Here is a 16,955-nt window from a genome sequence, read left to right on the forward strand (position 1 = left end):
AAGAACGGTGAGCAAAAATCCCAGAACCACACAGGGGGACCTAGTGAATGACCTGCAGAGAGCTGGGACCAAAGTAACAAAGCCTACCATCAGTAACACACTACGCCGCCAGGGACTCAAATCCTGCAGTGCCAGACGTGTCCCCCTGCTTAAGCCAGTACATGTCCAGGCCCGTCTGAAGTTTGCTAGAGTGCATTTGGATGATCCAGAAGAGGATTGGGAGAATGTCATATGGTCAGATGAAACCAAAATAGAACTTTTTGGTAAAAACTCAACTCGTTGTGTTTGGAGGACAAAGAATGCTGAGTTACATCCAAAGAACACCATACCTACTGTGAAGCATGGGGGTGGAAACATAATGCTTTGGGGCTGTTTTTCTGCAAAGGGACCATGACGACTGATCCGTGTAAAGGAAATAATTAATGGGGCCATGTATCGTAAGATTTTGAGTGAAAACCTCCTTCCATCAGCAAGGGCATTGAAGATGAAACGTGGCTGGGTCTTTCAGCATGACAATGATCCCAAACACACCGCCCGGGCAACGAAGGAGTGGCTTCGTAAGAAGCATTTCAAGGTCCTGGAGTGGCCTAGCCAGTCTCCAGATCTCAACCCCATAGAAAATCTTTGGAGGGAGTTGAAAGTCTGTGTTGCCCAGCGACAGCCCCAAAACATCACTGCTCTAGAGGAGATCTGCATGGAGGAATGGGCCAAAATACCAGCAACAGTGTGTGAAAACCTTGTGAAGACTTACAGAAAACGTTTGACCTGTGTCATTGCCAACAAAGGGTATATAACAAAGTATTGAGAAACTTTTGTTATTGACCAAATACTTATTTTCCACCATAATTAGCAAATAAATTCATAAAAAATCCTACAATGTGATTTTCTGGAGAAAAAAATTATCATTTTGTCTGTCATAGTTGACGTGTACCTATGATGAAGATTACAGGCCTCTCTCATCTTTTTAAGTGGGAGAACATGCACAATTGGTGGCTGACTAAATACTTTTTTCTCCCACTGTAAGTAAACTAAGCTCTTATTAGATTTATTTTTGTGACCAACTTTTTATTTAATGTTGTCATTTTTTTTCAGGGGTGGTGGGGGGTGGGTACAGTTTAAAAAACAATCAAAGAAATGCATACAAAGACAACCCCAACCCATTCCCCACCTCAGTCACCATCCACCTGACCGCATCCTCCCACCCCACCCGGAAACCACGTTATCCAACCCGGCTTGCACCATTTGACTAGCTCCATTCATTCTCCACTGGTTAAATGGGAGAGAGTGAGGTGGTTGCCATCTTAGAGCCAACATTTTTCGCCCCAGAAGTGCTGCCTGCCAGCAGTAATCTTCTCTGATTGATTGAGAGATTGAAGGGGCTATCAACGTTAAGTAACAAAATAGATGCAAAGCATTAAATATTTACATTCATGCAAATCCAAATTAAATTTTGTAACTTTGCCCCAGAAGCATTTAACTGCAGGGCACTCCCACATCCTATGAAGGAACAGTTAGAAGTTGGGGCCAATTTCATCATAAAACATTTCCTTGGTGTTAAATACAGTCTGAGATTATGGGATGCCAAGCTCATATTTTTCCATATTCTGTTCCAGTTAAAGGGTTGCTCAGATTCAGTTAGGTCTATGGACCATACTTTTTTAATATAAGCTTTCCAAAATGTGTTTATATATATTATAGAGATCAGTCCTTTCGGGAGCCCGGATAATTTATTTATAAATCCCATTACTGGATGATTGGGTAGTTGGGTTTCCCAAGGGACTCCATAGGCCAGCATAGCTATACAAAATTGTTAATATAGAAAAAAGGGGTTGCCTGGTAATGTGTATGTATCTTTCAAATCTAGGAATGTTCTAAAATCATTACTGTCCATGATATTGGTATGGGTACGGCGTCCACATTTGGACCATTGCGGGGATGCAAAAGGCCGGCCTCCAGATCGCAAGGGCATTATTGTGAAATATTGGAGTATGGGCATGCCATTTTGATTCCAACTTACATTGCTTTTCAATGTTGCTCCTGCGGTGTCAGAGACAACGATGCTGATCTATGCTGTGATGATAAGAAGTCCGCTTACACTGTACTTTGATTATAAAGGTTTATTGTATCAAAGATCACAGTATCAATTTACAGACATCTGCAGATATCTGGAGAACAACGGCCCAATCTGTTAATATGTTGTCTCTCTCCGTCCTTTGTTCAAAACATGGTATTTATATCCTATGTAACATAATATGGCGTGATTTTAATAGACCTGTCAGTAGCTGAGTGTAGATGCGGTGAGGAAATCAAGCGCAGGAAACACGGGCGTTCGTCAACAGACTTTAGTTAACAAAATGCAGCACCAAACAGGCGAACAGCCAACCCAACCGGGAGGCAAAATACAAATTACGCACAACACACACAGTGCGTAAAATGAAGATAGCGCACACAGTGCGGACTCTCGGAAAACAACAAACACGAGAGTAATACAAAAAGAGCAACAGCTTGACAATAAACAATACCACATAACACCTGCCCCCACACACGAAAACTAAATAGGCAACCAAATCAAACACTAACAAGGGACAGGTGTACAAACAGACAAAACCAAACAAACATGAAACATCGAACGGTGGCAGCTAGTACTCCGGGGACGACGACCGCCGAAGCCTGCCCGAACAAGGAGGAGGAGCAGCCTCGGCCGAAACCGTGACAAGACCAATCCCCGGCCTCTACATAGCAGACTCTCCTCTGTTTTAGGGGGCCCCTATAATAATGTTTTCCAGATGTTTCCGCAAGCAGAGCCAAGTTCCTCTAACACACCATTTGCAAATGTCAGCAAAATCAGAAACTGTTTAGATACTACACTCCAAATAGAGATTGTGTGAGCAATGATAGGACCAAAGCACAGTTTACATTGTTTAAGGGATATATCAGTGAAGACCACCTCTTCCAGGGCAATAGGAGACACCATATTTCTCTCTATACTCAGCCAGGGGCAGAAGAAACATGTCTAAACCAATTTAGGATGGGGCGAGACGCTAATGCCTGGAAATACAATTTAAAGTTTGGTATGGATAGTCCTCCTACATTTTTCCCTCTTTGTAAATTTGTTAATTTTATCCTTGCCATATAAAAGCTCTTATTTGTGTATAAACAATTATTATAACTAATACCTACAACTTTGATTGCACATGACTCAAATTTGGGTTTGCGTTTGTGGAGGCTGACAAGACAGATCCAAAGAACGTCTCCAATGTCATATTTAAAAATGTTTAGCAGACAGTTGAAAACAAATTGAACGTTTTCACAATTTGTTTCCAATGGTGGGTGGTGGGGGGGCACTTATCTTGAGCTGCACACCCAATTTAGGATTTTTTTTTTTGCCATCTTCAATAACACCTTTTGCAATATGTAAATGTTAACTGTGAAGAAGATCATTGTGTAAGTGTTTAATCTATGAAGAATCAAGAATCACATCCAAAAAATGAGACTGATATTTCAGGCTACTGTAGCTGTCACATGCTCACAGGCCTCCACTGACACCAACCCATAAACAGGTTGTAAGCTTTATGCTTGCATGCATGCTGCTTGCTGTCTTGACAGCAGTTGTTTCAATAGCACAGTTTCCACTTCCTGGTGACTGATGTGGCGTAGTGGGAGTTTGTGAACTATGTTTACAGGTCAAAGAAGAAAATGAGTAGGTGACTGTTTAGGTCATGAAGATCTTTAAATCTGCTGGAAAAAAGTATTCATGCTTTTATGCAAAACAACTGACAAAACAATAGGCCTCACGGGTAAAGCAAAGTTCACTATTTCTTTTAACCCCTTTTCCATCCATTTTTTGCTTCCACAGTTGTCACTTTGCTGGCCCTGCATTTGTCTTTAGGGAGCATAACACTGTTATCAGAACCCAATTCTTCCTCACACTGGACAACACAAACATGGTGCACTTCTTCTTCAACTATGTTCGCTGTGCTGTGGCCACTACTCTGGCACTAGGGGCCGCCAACAAGAGGACAGAACCCATCGGCTACCTCATTCTGCAGGGTTGGGGAGTAACTGATTACATGTAATCTGATTACAAAAACCCAAACTAATTAGTTACGTTACAAGCAAGAATATTGTAATCAGATTACAGATATTTACAAAAAATGATATGTTACTTGTTGATTACTTTTAAATTCAGATGTATACAAAAAAATACATTATGACACCTTGCTGTTTTCACAATGACATTCAATTCAGCATTAAAAAATGTGCACAAGTTTAAGTTTGTTCCACCTGAGCGAGTCTGACCACAAGTCAGAGACCACTATGATGACACCCTAAATGTGTTTGATGGATTGTTTTTGTCTTCTTCTAATGCATAAGGGGAAAGTAATCCAAAAGTTCCGTTACTGATTACAATTTTGGACAGGTATCTAGTAACCGATTACATTTAGAAAGTAACCTACTCAAACCTGCATATGTTTTCTCAGGTATTCTCACTCACTGATTCTAAAACCACGGTTTTTGTGCCACTTTCTCTCAACTCAATACTTTTGAGGTGAGGTTTGTTATATGGCTTGTGTTGAGAGTTTTCTTGCTTTCTCAGAACTAATCTACCCCCTGGCTTGTCACTGTGTCTGGGACCAGCAAGGCATCTTCAGTCAAACTTCCGCCTCCTACCCATCACAGGTGTGAACCAGTCACATACCATACTCAAATTCAGGATTTAGGTATGTATTATAAGCAGAGAGAGTATCTCGTATTGACCCACATCTCTGTTCAGGACTATGTAGGCATCAATGTGATCTTGCTGGGTTGTGCAGCTGCAGCCATCTCACTGCAGGTTATAGGATCACGGGCTTGATGCTGGAGTCCCCATTTCAAAGGCCATCAGAAGACTACACAAGTAGATTCTGTTACATGCTTCTGCATCCACCAACTCCCTGGGGTTTTCTCACTTGGGCAAAGGACCATCTTCCATCCTCTCTCCTCCGTGACCCGGAAACCGATAAAGGTAGAGTGGTCAAAGAGTGTGTCAATTCGTTAGTAGGCAAACGGAACAGCGTCCTCCCCTCCTCGATAGCCACCTTTCATCACGTATACTCATGTGTATCCTACCGCAGAAGAGTTTTGAAATCTGCCCCCCTTTGAATCAGCTTTTGTTTTGTCAGAGGAGAAAAACATACACACATTTAACAATATGCTACATATTGTTTTATCTATTTAATGTCTTGCACAACTAACTTAAATTGTTTTTAGCATCCACATTAAAAAATACTACAGTACTTACTATAGAATTCTGTAGTAAACTGTAGTACAGTGCATTCGGAAAGTATTAAGACCCCTTGACTTTTTCCACATTTTGTTACGTTACAGCCTTATCCTAAAGTGTTTTAAATTATTTTTCCCCTCATCAATGTACAGACAATACTCCATAATGACAAAGCAAAAACAGGTGCCTTTTTCAGAGGAGTGGCTTCCATCTGGCCACTCTACCATAAAGGCCTGATTGGTGGAGTGCTGCAGAGATGGTTGTCCTTCTGGAAGGTTCTCCCATCTCCACAGAGGAACTCTGGAGCTCTGTCAGAGTGACCATTGGGTTCTTGGTCACCTCCTTGACCAAGGCCCTTCTCCTCCAATTGCTCAGTGATGAAGGACACTGTGCTCTTGGAGACCTTCAATGCTGCAGAATGCAAATGCACTGTATACTGTAGAATACTATACTACACACTGTAGTATCCCTCGATCATGTGTAGTACTTACTATAGAACGTTGTAGTATACTGTAGAATACTATAGTAAATACTACAGTATTATCCGCAAAAGAAACTGTAGTAAATACTACAGTAATGTAACAGTAATGTCCACAAAAACACTACACTTTAACTATAGTAAATACTACCGTATTTAATTTGCATATACCGTGCACATTCCCCTCCCCATATCCCAATTTGTGCAGCCCATAAGTGAGAAAGCCAAGTATAGACCATATATTGTGTTCCATACTTTTACCCATGTACCAATAGGTTCCCTTCTTTGTGAGGCATTGTAAAATCTCCCTGGTCTTTGTGGTTGGATCTGTGTTTGAAATTCACTGCTCGAGTGAGGGACCTTACAGATAATTGTATGTGTGGGCTACAGAGATGAGGTAGTCATTCAAAAATCATGTTAAACACTATTATTGCACACAGAGTGAGTCCATGCAACTTATTATATGACTTATTAAGCACATGTTTACTCCTGAACTTATTTAGGCTTTAGTAAAGTCCGCAAAATCACTACAGTGAATACTATAGTATTTATACCATAGTATACTATAGTATTTTTTCATGTGGGCACTTTACACATTTATTTTGGGATCCACCCCTGTAAACGTAATTTGCCTAATGATGGGCGAGTGGAGAAGGAGCGTCTCATTTCAAACAAGCGCATTCCCATCCACCTTCACTCTCCTCGCTGACTCTCCTCGATTAACTTTGACCTTTTTCAAAAGGAGGCGAAAGAGGACGGAGGAGAGAGGACGCAGGAGGTGAGCACATCTAATTGATAAAAGGCCCTTATGTCTCCCTTGTGTATGACTGTTCATAGATGGCGGTGCTGGGAGGATGCCTTCAAATGCTGGGCTTCTTGGGCCTGGTGATGGGCGCTCACCCCCATGTGTTGGATGCTGATGAGGGCTGCCCACTATAAACCTGCTGCATGCCGCTTCAAGCGGAGGACTCTACGGACTATTGGTCCAACGCATCGACAAGAACTACTATGATCTCGACAGCATGCTCTCTGGGGCCATTGCTGGCATGGTAACACACTTCGGGGCTTGAAGTTGTTGTCTGTCTGTTCTGATTGCACATAATCCAAGGGGCTTACATTGACCAGTGCATTATCAATAACAAAGCATTTCTTTTTACGCTGACTTCAGAGTCCTGTCCTTCCTTGGTGTTTACAGGTGGCAGTGTGTGCAGAAACCTACAGTACATGCCTGGTGTGGCAGTCATGTGTGGGGCCAGTGGTTCTCTCCTCTTTCTCGGCTTTTGCCATTCCTCTGTGCTGTAAAGGTGGATATCTTCCGTCCCCAAAACCCACATGAATCATGTGTCTCACTTTCTTTTTATATCAGGATACTTAATTCCAGGGGTCTGGGTTTTATGCTTGCTGGTTTATTCTCTAATTATGGGGCTCGTGGAGGAAATAGCCAGGTGAGGAATAAAACAGAACACCCTGAGTCTGATAGAATAGTACAGACAGCAAAGTTTTCTTTTTGATCAAATACATTTCTTTAGGTAATTTGTCTTTCTTTGAGAAACCAAACCCTGAGAATCCTATCATATCAGCCATTTCATCGTTCTCCTGGAAGAGATCCTCCTCTGCTTTCTGCTTCTTTTCTTTCTGCTTCTCTTTCTTTCTCTTTCTCCTCCTGGGAAAATAAGTAGCAGGGATACATGCTTTCACTATTTGTTGTAGCATAGCTTTAAAGCCATTAAACTCAAGTGTTTTACATGCTGACCAAACCGGCTCCGCGCGTTTGTCTGCATGCGCATGTTGATTCTGTCTATCCCCACCCGATGCGTTCATGACACGCAAGTCAAAATACCAAAACCGAACTGTGAAGCAACTATATTAATTTTGGGACAGGTCGAAACACACATGAAAAGTTCATGGACATCTATCTAGCATGCTGCTGCTAGCTACTTTGTCCTAAGGGATTAACATTGGGTTGTTATTTCACCTGAAATGCATATGGTCAATTTTTTTGCTGGATCTTTGTAGAATTGTAACCCATTTTGAGTCATACAAAATCATGTGTTCTCTACTAGTTTTTTTTATTTTGTTTTTAAAAAATGTATCTCTCCTCGTACATCATCCTTCTTCTTCTTCTTCTTCTTCTTCTTCTTCTTCTTCTTCTTCTGTGGATTTTATATGGAGGTTGGCAACCAACTTTAAGGTGAATTATCGCCACCATCTCACAGATAAAGGTTTCCACTATTTACCACAGCCACAAAGTCAAAATATGTGGCTATATCGGTGCATGGATTTTTTAAGGTTAATTTAAGGTTAGGGTTAGGCATATGGTTAGCAGAGTGGTTACGGTAAGGGTTAAAATCACATTTCAAGAAGGGAAATTGTAGAAATAGGTGGGGTTTATGACTTTGTGGCTGTCGTAACTAGTGACGACCCAGCTAGAACAATGAGACGGAAGCATCCGGTTGGCATTTACACTCACAACCAAATATTGTGATGAGAGGAAGCCCAGTGGCTGGCAGTAGTAGAAGATGGAGCAAGATGGATTTTGGCCGATGTTTTGCTAATTTTCTCATCTATGAAACATTTTCATCTCATTACAGTTTTCTGTTCTTCCATGGCCTACATACTCACCAGACATGTCACCCATTGAGCATGTTTGGGATGCTCTGTATCAATGTGTATGACAGCTTGTTTCAGTTCCCGCCAATATCCAGCAACTTCGCACAGCCGTTGAAGAGGAGTGGGACAACATTCCACAGGCCACAGTCAACAGCCTGATCAACTCTATGCGAAGGAGATGTGTCGCGCTGCATGAGGCAAATGGTGGTCACACCAGATACTGACTGGTTTTCTGATCCACGCCCCTACATTTTAAAAAGGTATCTGTGACCAACAGATGCATATTTGTATTCCCAGTCATGTGAAATCCATAGATTGTGGCCCAATAAATTTATTTTAATTGACTGATTTCCTTATATGAACTTTAATTCAGTAAATCTTAGAAATTGTTGTATGTTGCGTTTAAATTTTTGTTCAGTGTAGATGACAATGTTGTACATACTCACGTTTCTTGCCATTGACGGGGTCCAAGATGTTGATGGAATCCTTCACGACACAATCACACACATTGCAGTAGTACCTGAACGTGAGAATAGAAGATACTAGCATTCATAATGCTTTTATCACACGCCTGTATCACTGTTGTCAAAAAGACAAGGACCTAACTAATACAGCAATTAGGTTTAATCTGTATCAAACAATTAAATGCATACAACCATTAGATAAGGGAGTGAAAACCCATTGTCAAGTTAATTTCAGGAGTATCTTTGGATGACAGCCTCTTACCCCCCCATCTCAACCTGTGGTGTGGTCTTGGTGATAACAATGGTATTCCCCAGCTTGGACTCAATTACCATGTTTTTTGTCCCTCTCCTCATTGAGTCGTTTTTGAGCCAGTTGTTCATACTCATCTTTCTCCCACTTTCGTAGAAAATCATTCTTGCTGCTATTACTGCCACCACCACCACAGTTAGTTTGAGAAATGCATGATGACACAATACATTTCAACACAGAACATCCGATTTCTTCAAGCACAATTGCTTTTACTAATAGCATTTACTTGCTACGTACATTCAGTTAGACAAACAAAAACAACAGCCATTGGTAACACACGCTTTGCTAGCCCAAGATGGCTTTAGCCGGCTTCATCACAGTTGCAGCCGACAGTATTTTTCAGTGACAACACGTTTCTGGCGGTCTTCACAGGTGTTCGGAGCATGCTAGAAAGCTAATTAGCACAGGTGGTCCCTCTGTCTTCTGTCTGTCGTAAACGCGCTGTAACATGGAGATATGGCCGAGTGGGAACACTAACCCTAACCCTATAAAGGTGTGTATCAATTTAACGTTTTATTTTTGGATTTAAAACATATTTTTGATATGAAAGATAAGGTCCTTATGCTTCCAAAACCGCAAGCAATGCGTGTTAACAAAACTCTGCTGTGCAGAAGGCGCCTTATGTGTAATGTAATGGAACTGAGAGTCAAATCAAATCAAATCAAATTTTATTGGCCACATGCGCCGAATACAACAGGTGCAGACATTACAGTGAAATGCTTACTTACAGCCCTTAACCAACAGTGCATTTATTTTGTAATAAAAAAGTAAAATAAAACAACAAAAGTGTTGAGAAAAAAATTGCATAAGTAAAATAAAATAACAGTAGGGAGGCTACATATACAGGGGGGTATCGGTGCAGAGTCAATGTGCGGGGACACCGGCTAGTTGAGGTAGTTCAAAATTGTCAAAGACTCCAGCCACCCTAGTCATAGACTGTTCTCTCTGCTACCGCACGGCAAGCGGTACCGGAGTGCCAAGTCTAGGTCCAAAAGACTTCTCAACAGCTTCTACCCCCAAGCCATAAGACTCCTGAACAGCTAATCATGGCTACCCGGACTATTTGCACTGCCCCCCCACCACATCTTTTTACGCTGCTGCTACTCTGTTAATTATTTATGCATAGTCACTTTAACTCTACCCACATGTACATATTACTTCAACTACCTCAACTAGCCGGTGCCCCCGCACATTGACTCTGCACCGGTACCCCCCTGTATATATAGCCTCCCTACTGTTATTTAATTTTACTATTTTTTTCCTCAACACTTTCTTGTTGTTGTTTTACTTTACTTTTTTATTTAAAATAAATGCCCCCGCCTGTCGGGCACGGTTTTCTCTGGTACACAGCAGGCCGGAGGAGGGGGCGACACCATGTGATAGCTAGCTAACTAGCAAGATAGCTCACGGTGTCACCACAAATAGAACAATGAGACAGATATTTCACCGGATGTATAAATGTGAACCAAATATGGTAGTGAGAGGAAGCCCAGTGGCCGGCAGTAGGAGAAGATGGAAGGGGATGGATTTTGGCCAACATTCTGCCAACTTTGTCATTGATTAAACATTTGTTCTCAATACAGTTTTCTGTTCCCAAAACTAGAATATGTTATGAACAGAGTGGACTAGGTTTTGTAGACTTTACCCTTTGCCAAAGTTTTACAAAATCGCATTGTTTAGAAGGAGTGCAAAAGCGAATGGCATTATTGCACACGCGCACTTCACAGAGTAGGCGTTCCCTAACGGAAATATACAGATGTATGCTAGAATGGGCCAATAGGATCTCGCTAGCTCGTGCTTGGCTCTGCCCACCTCCATGCTTGTTCTGCCCACTATGACTCATTTGTTCCCATTGGAAATGACAGGCTGTGGTCTATCTTGGTTTTGTAATAAAAATGTTTTGTGTCACTAACTAGCTAGTTAGCACACATTGTCACCCCAGCCTCCCGCCTGCAGTGCTAGCGGGAGGCGGGGGCGACCGGTAGACACTGTCCTTGGCCCCCGCACGGTTTTCTCGGGTACATAGCAGGCGGGAGGTGGGGGCAACAACGTGTGCTAGCTAACTAGCAAGCTAGCACACGGTGTCACTAACTAGCAAGCTAGCTAGCTAGTTAGCACACAGTGTTGCTCCAGCCTCCCGCCTGCTGTGTACCGAGAAAACCATGCCCGACAGGCAGGGGCCAAGGACACTGTCCGCCATTGTTTTGGTAAGGGCTCGGAGCATAGCTCAATCACAGATAGAACATTAAAATATTTGTCTCAATGGCTCGGAGTGATAATAATAATAATAATAATAATAATAATAATAATAATAATATGCCATTTAGCAGACGCTTTTATCCAAAGCGACTTACAGTCATGTGCGCATACATTTTTACGTATGGGTGGTCCCGGGGATCGTAATATCACTCACCCAAGAAGGCTCAACCAATCACCCAACGTATAAAATGACTTTGCCTTTGGCTGTCCTACGAAAGGACATTTCGCCCACTGTGACCAAAGCAAATTAGCAAACATGGCTCTGGTGGGACTCTTTTTTTAAAAGACGGGGGCAGCTATTTTAAACAGACCAACAACCTTCAAGAATGGTGCCGGTCAAGTGCCCTCCACATCAATGTGGAAAAGACAAAGAAGCTGATCATCAATGGCAACAACATGCCAATGTCCCAACCGTTCTCTCTGAACGACCAACCAGTGGAGGTGGTTGAGTGTTTCAAATACCTAGGGACACAAATTGAAAACAAGCTGACTTTTACAGAGAATGCAGACTGTCTTTTTTTCAAAGCAAGCAAGCGGCTGTTTTTAAAAGAAGGCACTGGCTGTCGTTTGCCACCCCTCCCACCCTCTACACCCTACAGAGGCTTCCCTCTGGCCGGCGCTTCAGAATGCGTATGGCCAAGAAGAACGTGTTCAAACATTCATTTGTTCCTTGTGCTTTTGGACTACTATATGCAATGTAAATTGTATCTGTATATGTACTTAAATACAGTGGGGGAAAAAAGTATTTAGTCAGCCACCAATTGTGCAAGTTCTCCCACTTAAAAAGATGAAAGAGGCCTGTAATTTTCATCATAGGTACACGTCAACTATGACAGACAAAATGAGAAAAGAAAATCCAGAAAATCACATTGTAGGATTTTTAATGAATTTATTTGCAAATTATGGTGGAAAATAAGTATTTGGTCAATAACAAAAGTTTCTCAATACTTTGTTATATACCCTTTGTTGGCAATGACACAGGTCAAACGTTTTCTGTAAGTCTTCACGAGGTTTTCACATACTGTTGCTGGTATTTTGGCCCATTCCTCCAAGCAGATCTCCTCTAGAGCAGTGATGTTTTGGGGCTGTCGCTGGGCAACACGGACTATCAACTCCCTCCAAAAATTTTCTATGGGGTTGAGATCTGGAGACTGGCTAGGCCACTCCAGGACCTTGAAATGCTTCTTACGAAGCCACTCCTTCGTTGCCCGGGCGGTGTGTTTGGGATCATTGTCATGCTGAAAGACCCAGCCACGTTTCATCTTCAATGCCCTTGCTGATGGAAGGAGGTTTTCACTCAAAATCTAACGATACATGGCCCCATTCATTATTTCCTTTACACGGATCAGTCGTCCTGGTCCCTTTGCAGAAAAACAGCCCCAAAGCATGATGTTTCCACCCCCATGCTTCACAGTAGGTATGGTGTTCTTTGGATGCAACTCAGCATTCTTTGTCCTCCAAACACGACGAGTTGAGTTTTTACCAAAAAGTTATATTTTGACCATATGACATTCTCCCAATCCTCTTCTGGATCATCCAAATGCACTCTAGGAAACTTCAAACGGGCCTGGACATGTACTGGCTTAAGCAGGGGGACACGTCTTGCACTGCAGGATTTGAGTCCCTGGCGGCGTAGTGTGTTACTGATGGTAGGCTTTGTTATTTTGGTCCCAGCTCTCTGCAGGTCATTCACTAGGTCCCCCCGTGTGGTTCTGGGATTTTTGCTCACCGTTCTTGTGATCATTTTGACCCCACGGGGTGAGATCTTGCGTGGAGCCCCAGATCGAGGGAGATTATCAGTGGTCTTGTATGTCTTCCATTTCCTAATAATTGCTCCCACAGTTGATTTCTTCAAACCAAGCTGCTTACCTATTGCAGATTCAGTCTTCCCAGCCTGGTGCAGGTCTACAATTTTGTTTCTGGTGTCCGTTGACAGCTCTTTGGTCTTGGCCATAGTGGAGTTTGGAGTGTGACTGTTTGAGGTTGTGGACAGGTGTCTTTTATACTGATAACAAGTTGAAACAGGTGCCATTAATACAGGTAACGAGTGGAGGACAGAGGAGCCTCTTAAAGAAGAAGTTACAGGTCTGTGAGAGCCAGAAATCTTGCTTGTTTGTAGGTGACCAAATACTTATTTTCCACCATAATTTGAAAATAAATTCATTAAAAATCCTACAATGTGATTTTCTGGATTTTTTTTCCTCAATTTGTCTGTCATAGTTGACGTGTACCTATGATGAAAATTACAGGCCTCTCTCATCTTTTTAAGTGGGAGAACTTGCACAATTGGTGGCTGACTAAATACTTATTTTCCCCACTGTACCTATGATGAAAATTACAGGCCTCTCTCATCTTTTTAAGTGGGAGAACTTGCACAATTGGTGGCTGACTAAATACTTTTTTTCCCCACTGTATCCAGTGCAGTTGGGACAGCGGTCAGTTATGCGTGAATGTATCGATGTCCTCTATGTTTTTAGTGTATGCAATATGATGGACTGACTGGTTTAAACATGTATGATGTGAGACTGTACTGTCGTGGTCAAAAGTTTTGAGAATGACACAAATATTAATTTTCACAAAGTCTGCCGCCTCAGTTTTTATGATGGCAATTTGCATATACTCCAGAATGTTATGAAGAATGATCAGATGAATTGCAATTAATTGCAAAGTCCTTCTTTGCCATGAAAATATACTTAATCCCCAAAAAACACTGCATTTCAGCCCTGCCACAAAAGGACCAGCTAACATCATGTCAGTGATTCTCTCGTTAACACTGGTGAGAGTGTTGACGAGGACAAGGCTGGAGATCACTCTGTCATGCTGATTGAGTTAGAATAACAGACTGGAAGCTTTAAGGAGGGTGGTGCTTGAAATCATTGTTCTTCCTCTGTTAACCATGGTTACCTGCAAGGAAACACGTGCCGTCATCATTGCTTTGCACAAAAAGAGCTTCACCGGCAAGGATATTGCTGCTAGTAAGATTGCACCTAAATCAACCATTTATCGGATCATCAAGAACTTCAAGGAGAGAGGTTCAATTGTTGTGAAGAAGGCTTCAGGGCGGCCAAGAAAGTCCAGCAAGCGCCAGGACTGTCTCCTAAAGTTGATTCAGCTGCGGGATCGGGGCACCACCAGTATAGAGCTTGCTCAGGAATGGCAGCAGGCAGCTGTGAGTGCATCTGCACGCACAGTGAGGCGAAGACTTTTGGAGGATGGCCTGGTGTCAAGAAGGGCAGCGAGGAAGCCACTTCTCTCCAGGAAAAACATCAGGGACAGACTGATATTCTGTAAAAGGTATAGGGATTGGACTGCTGAGGGCTGGGGTAAAGTCATTTTCTCTGATGAATCCCCTTTCCGATTGTTTAGAGCATTCGGAAAACACCTTGTCCGGAGAAGACAAGGTGAGCGCTACCATCAGTCCTGTGTCATGACAATAGTAAAGCATCCTGAGACCATTCATGTGTGGGGTTGCTTCTCAGCCAAGGGAGTGGGCTCACTCACAATTTTGCCTAAGAACACAGCCATGAATAAAGAATGGTACCAACACATCCTCCAAGAGCAACTTCTCCCAACCATCCAAGAACAGTTTGGTGACGACCAATGCCTTTTCCAGCATGATGGAGCACCTTGCCATAAGGCAAAAGTGATAACTAAGTGGTTCGGGGAACAAAACATCGACATTTTGGGTCCATGGCCAGGAAATTCCCCAGACCTTAATCCCATTGAGAATGTGTGGTCAATCCTCAAGAGGCGGGTGGACAAACAAAAACCCACAAATTCTGACAAACTCCAAGCATTGATTATGCAAGAATGGGCTGCCATCAGTCAGGATGTGGCCCAGAAGTTAATTGACAGCATGCCAGAGCGGATTGCAGAGGTCTTGAAAAAGAAGGGTCAACACTGCAAATATTGACTCTTTGCATAAACTTAATGTAATTGTCAATAAAGGCCTTTGACACTTATAGAATGCTTGTAATTATACTTCAGTATACCATAGTAACATCTGACAAAAATATCTAAAAACACTGAAGCAGCAAACTTTGTGAAGACCAATACTTGTGTCATTCTCAAAACTTTTGACCACGACTGTATGTGTATGTGATCCTTTTAATGTAAGGTGATGCCAAAGAAACATTTCCATCCTGGATGGTCAATAACATTTTATTTTATTATATTTAAAAAATGTTAGCTGACATGGGTTAATTGACTGACTATGAGTGACTGACATAACAAGAGAAAAACTGCTGATGCGCAACCTGTCACGATCGTCAAAATTAACGGACCAAGGCGCAGCGTGATATGAGTACATACTTTAATAGGTACTTTCAATATAACACAAAACAACAAAAACGATACGTGAAGTCCTCGGCCATAACACAAACCTACATGGAACAAGATCCCACAAAAGACAAGTGCACAACAGGCTGCCTAAGTATGGTTCCCAATCAGAGACAACAAGACACAGCTGTCTCTAATTGGGAACCACCCCGGCCAACATAGAAACACTTAAACTAGATCGTGAACATAGAAAACTAAACATAGACACTACACAAAGAAACTAACACCCTGGCTCAACATACAAGAGTCCCCAGAGCCAGGGCGTGACACAACCACATTTCGAAATAGTACCTTGTGTATCCTGCTATTCGTACTCACAACAGTAAGTTGAGACCCGACTGAGTTCCAAAAATATATTTATTTAATTTTTTTCAACCTTAACCCTAGCCTTAACCACACTGCTAACCTTATGCCTAACCCAAACCTTAAATTAAGACCAAAAAGCTAATGTTCTTTTAAAATGAATTTTTCAGATCTAGCCAATTTTGACTTTGTAGTCATTGCAGGACGCCATTTTGTTCAGGTCGGTGCTATTCCAGTCCTTGGAAAGTCCCCACCCTAAACCCTAACCTTAACCCCATACCCTAACCTTAACCATTTCACATTTAAACTTAAATGGGGTAGGGAAGTAAATTGCAGTTTTTATAGCAAGCGCCCTGTTTTTATTACCAAAATAAATAGCCTATTTCCCCTATTCATATCAAGTAGTAGAACCATCAGATCCTCCTCTCCACCCTCTCCGAGTTGGGCATCTCCGGCGCGGCTCACTCTTGGATTGCGTCCTACCTGACAGGAGAATCTGTCTCCGCACCACGTGCTCTCACCACTGGTGTCCCCCAGGGCTCAGTTCTAGGCCCTCTCCTATTCTCGCTATACACCAAGTCACTTGGCTCTGTCATATCCTCACACAGCCTCTCCTATCATTGCTAAGCAGACGACACACAATTAATCTTCTCCTTTCCCCCTTCTGATAACCAGGTGGCGAATCGCATCTCTGCATGTCTGGCAGACATATCAGTGTGGATGACAGATCACCACCTCAAGCTGAACCTCGACAAGACGGAGCTGCTCTTCCTCCCGGGGAAGGACTGCCCGTTCCATGATCTCGCCATCACGGTTGACAACTCCGTTGTGTCCTCCTCCCAGAGTGCAAAGAGCCTTGGTGTGACCCTGGACAACACCCTGTCGTTCTCCGCTAACATCAAGGCGGTGACCCGATCCTGTAGGTTCATG

General features: G+C 42.5%; 1 long non-coding RNA gene across 1 annotated transcript; it reads right to left on the minus strand.

Moving 5' to 3' along the window:
• Positions 1-7,305: 7,305 nt before the first annotated feature.
• On the minus strand, positions 7,306-9,284 carry LOC121574447. The gene is made up of 3 exons (XR_006002200.1): positions 9,078-9,284; positions 8,798-8,871; positions 7,306-7,404 (listed from the first exon to the last, which is right to left on the minus strand). It is a non-coding gene; the product is annotated as an uncharacterized LOC121574447 (long non-coding RNA).
• Positions 9,285-16,955: the final 7,671 nt, after the last annotated feature.

Source organism: Coregonus clupeaformis, chromosome 9 (assembly GCF_020615455.1).
Source record: "Coregonus clupeaformis isolate EN_2021a chromosome 9, ASM2061545v1, whole genome shotgun sequence".
Taxonomy (NCBI): domain Eukaryota; kingdom Metazoa; phylum Chordata; class Actinopteri; order Salmoniformes; family Salmonidae; genus Coregonus; species Coregonus clupeaformis.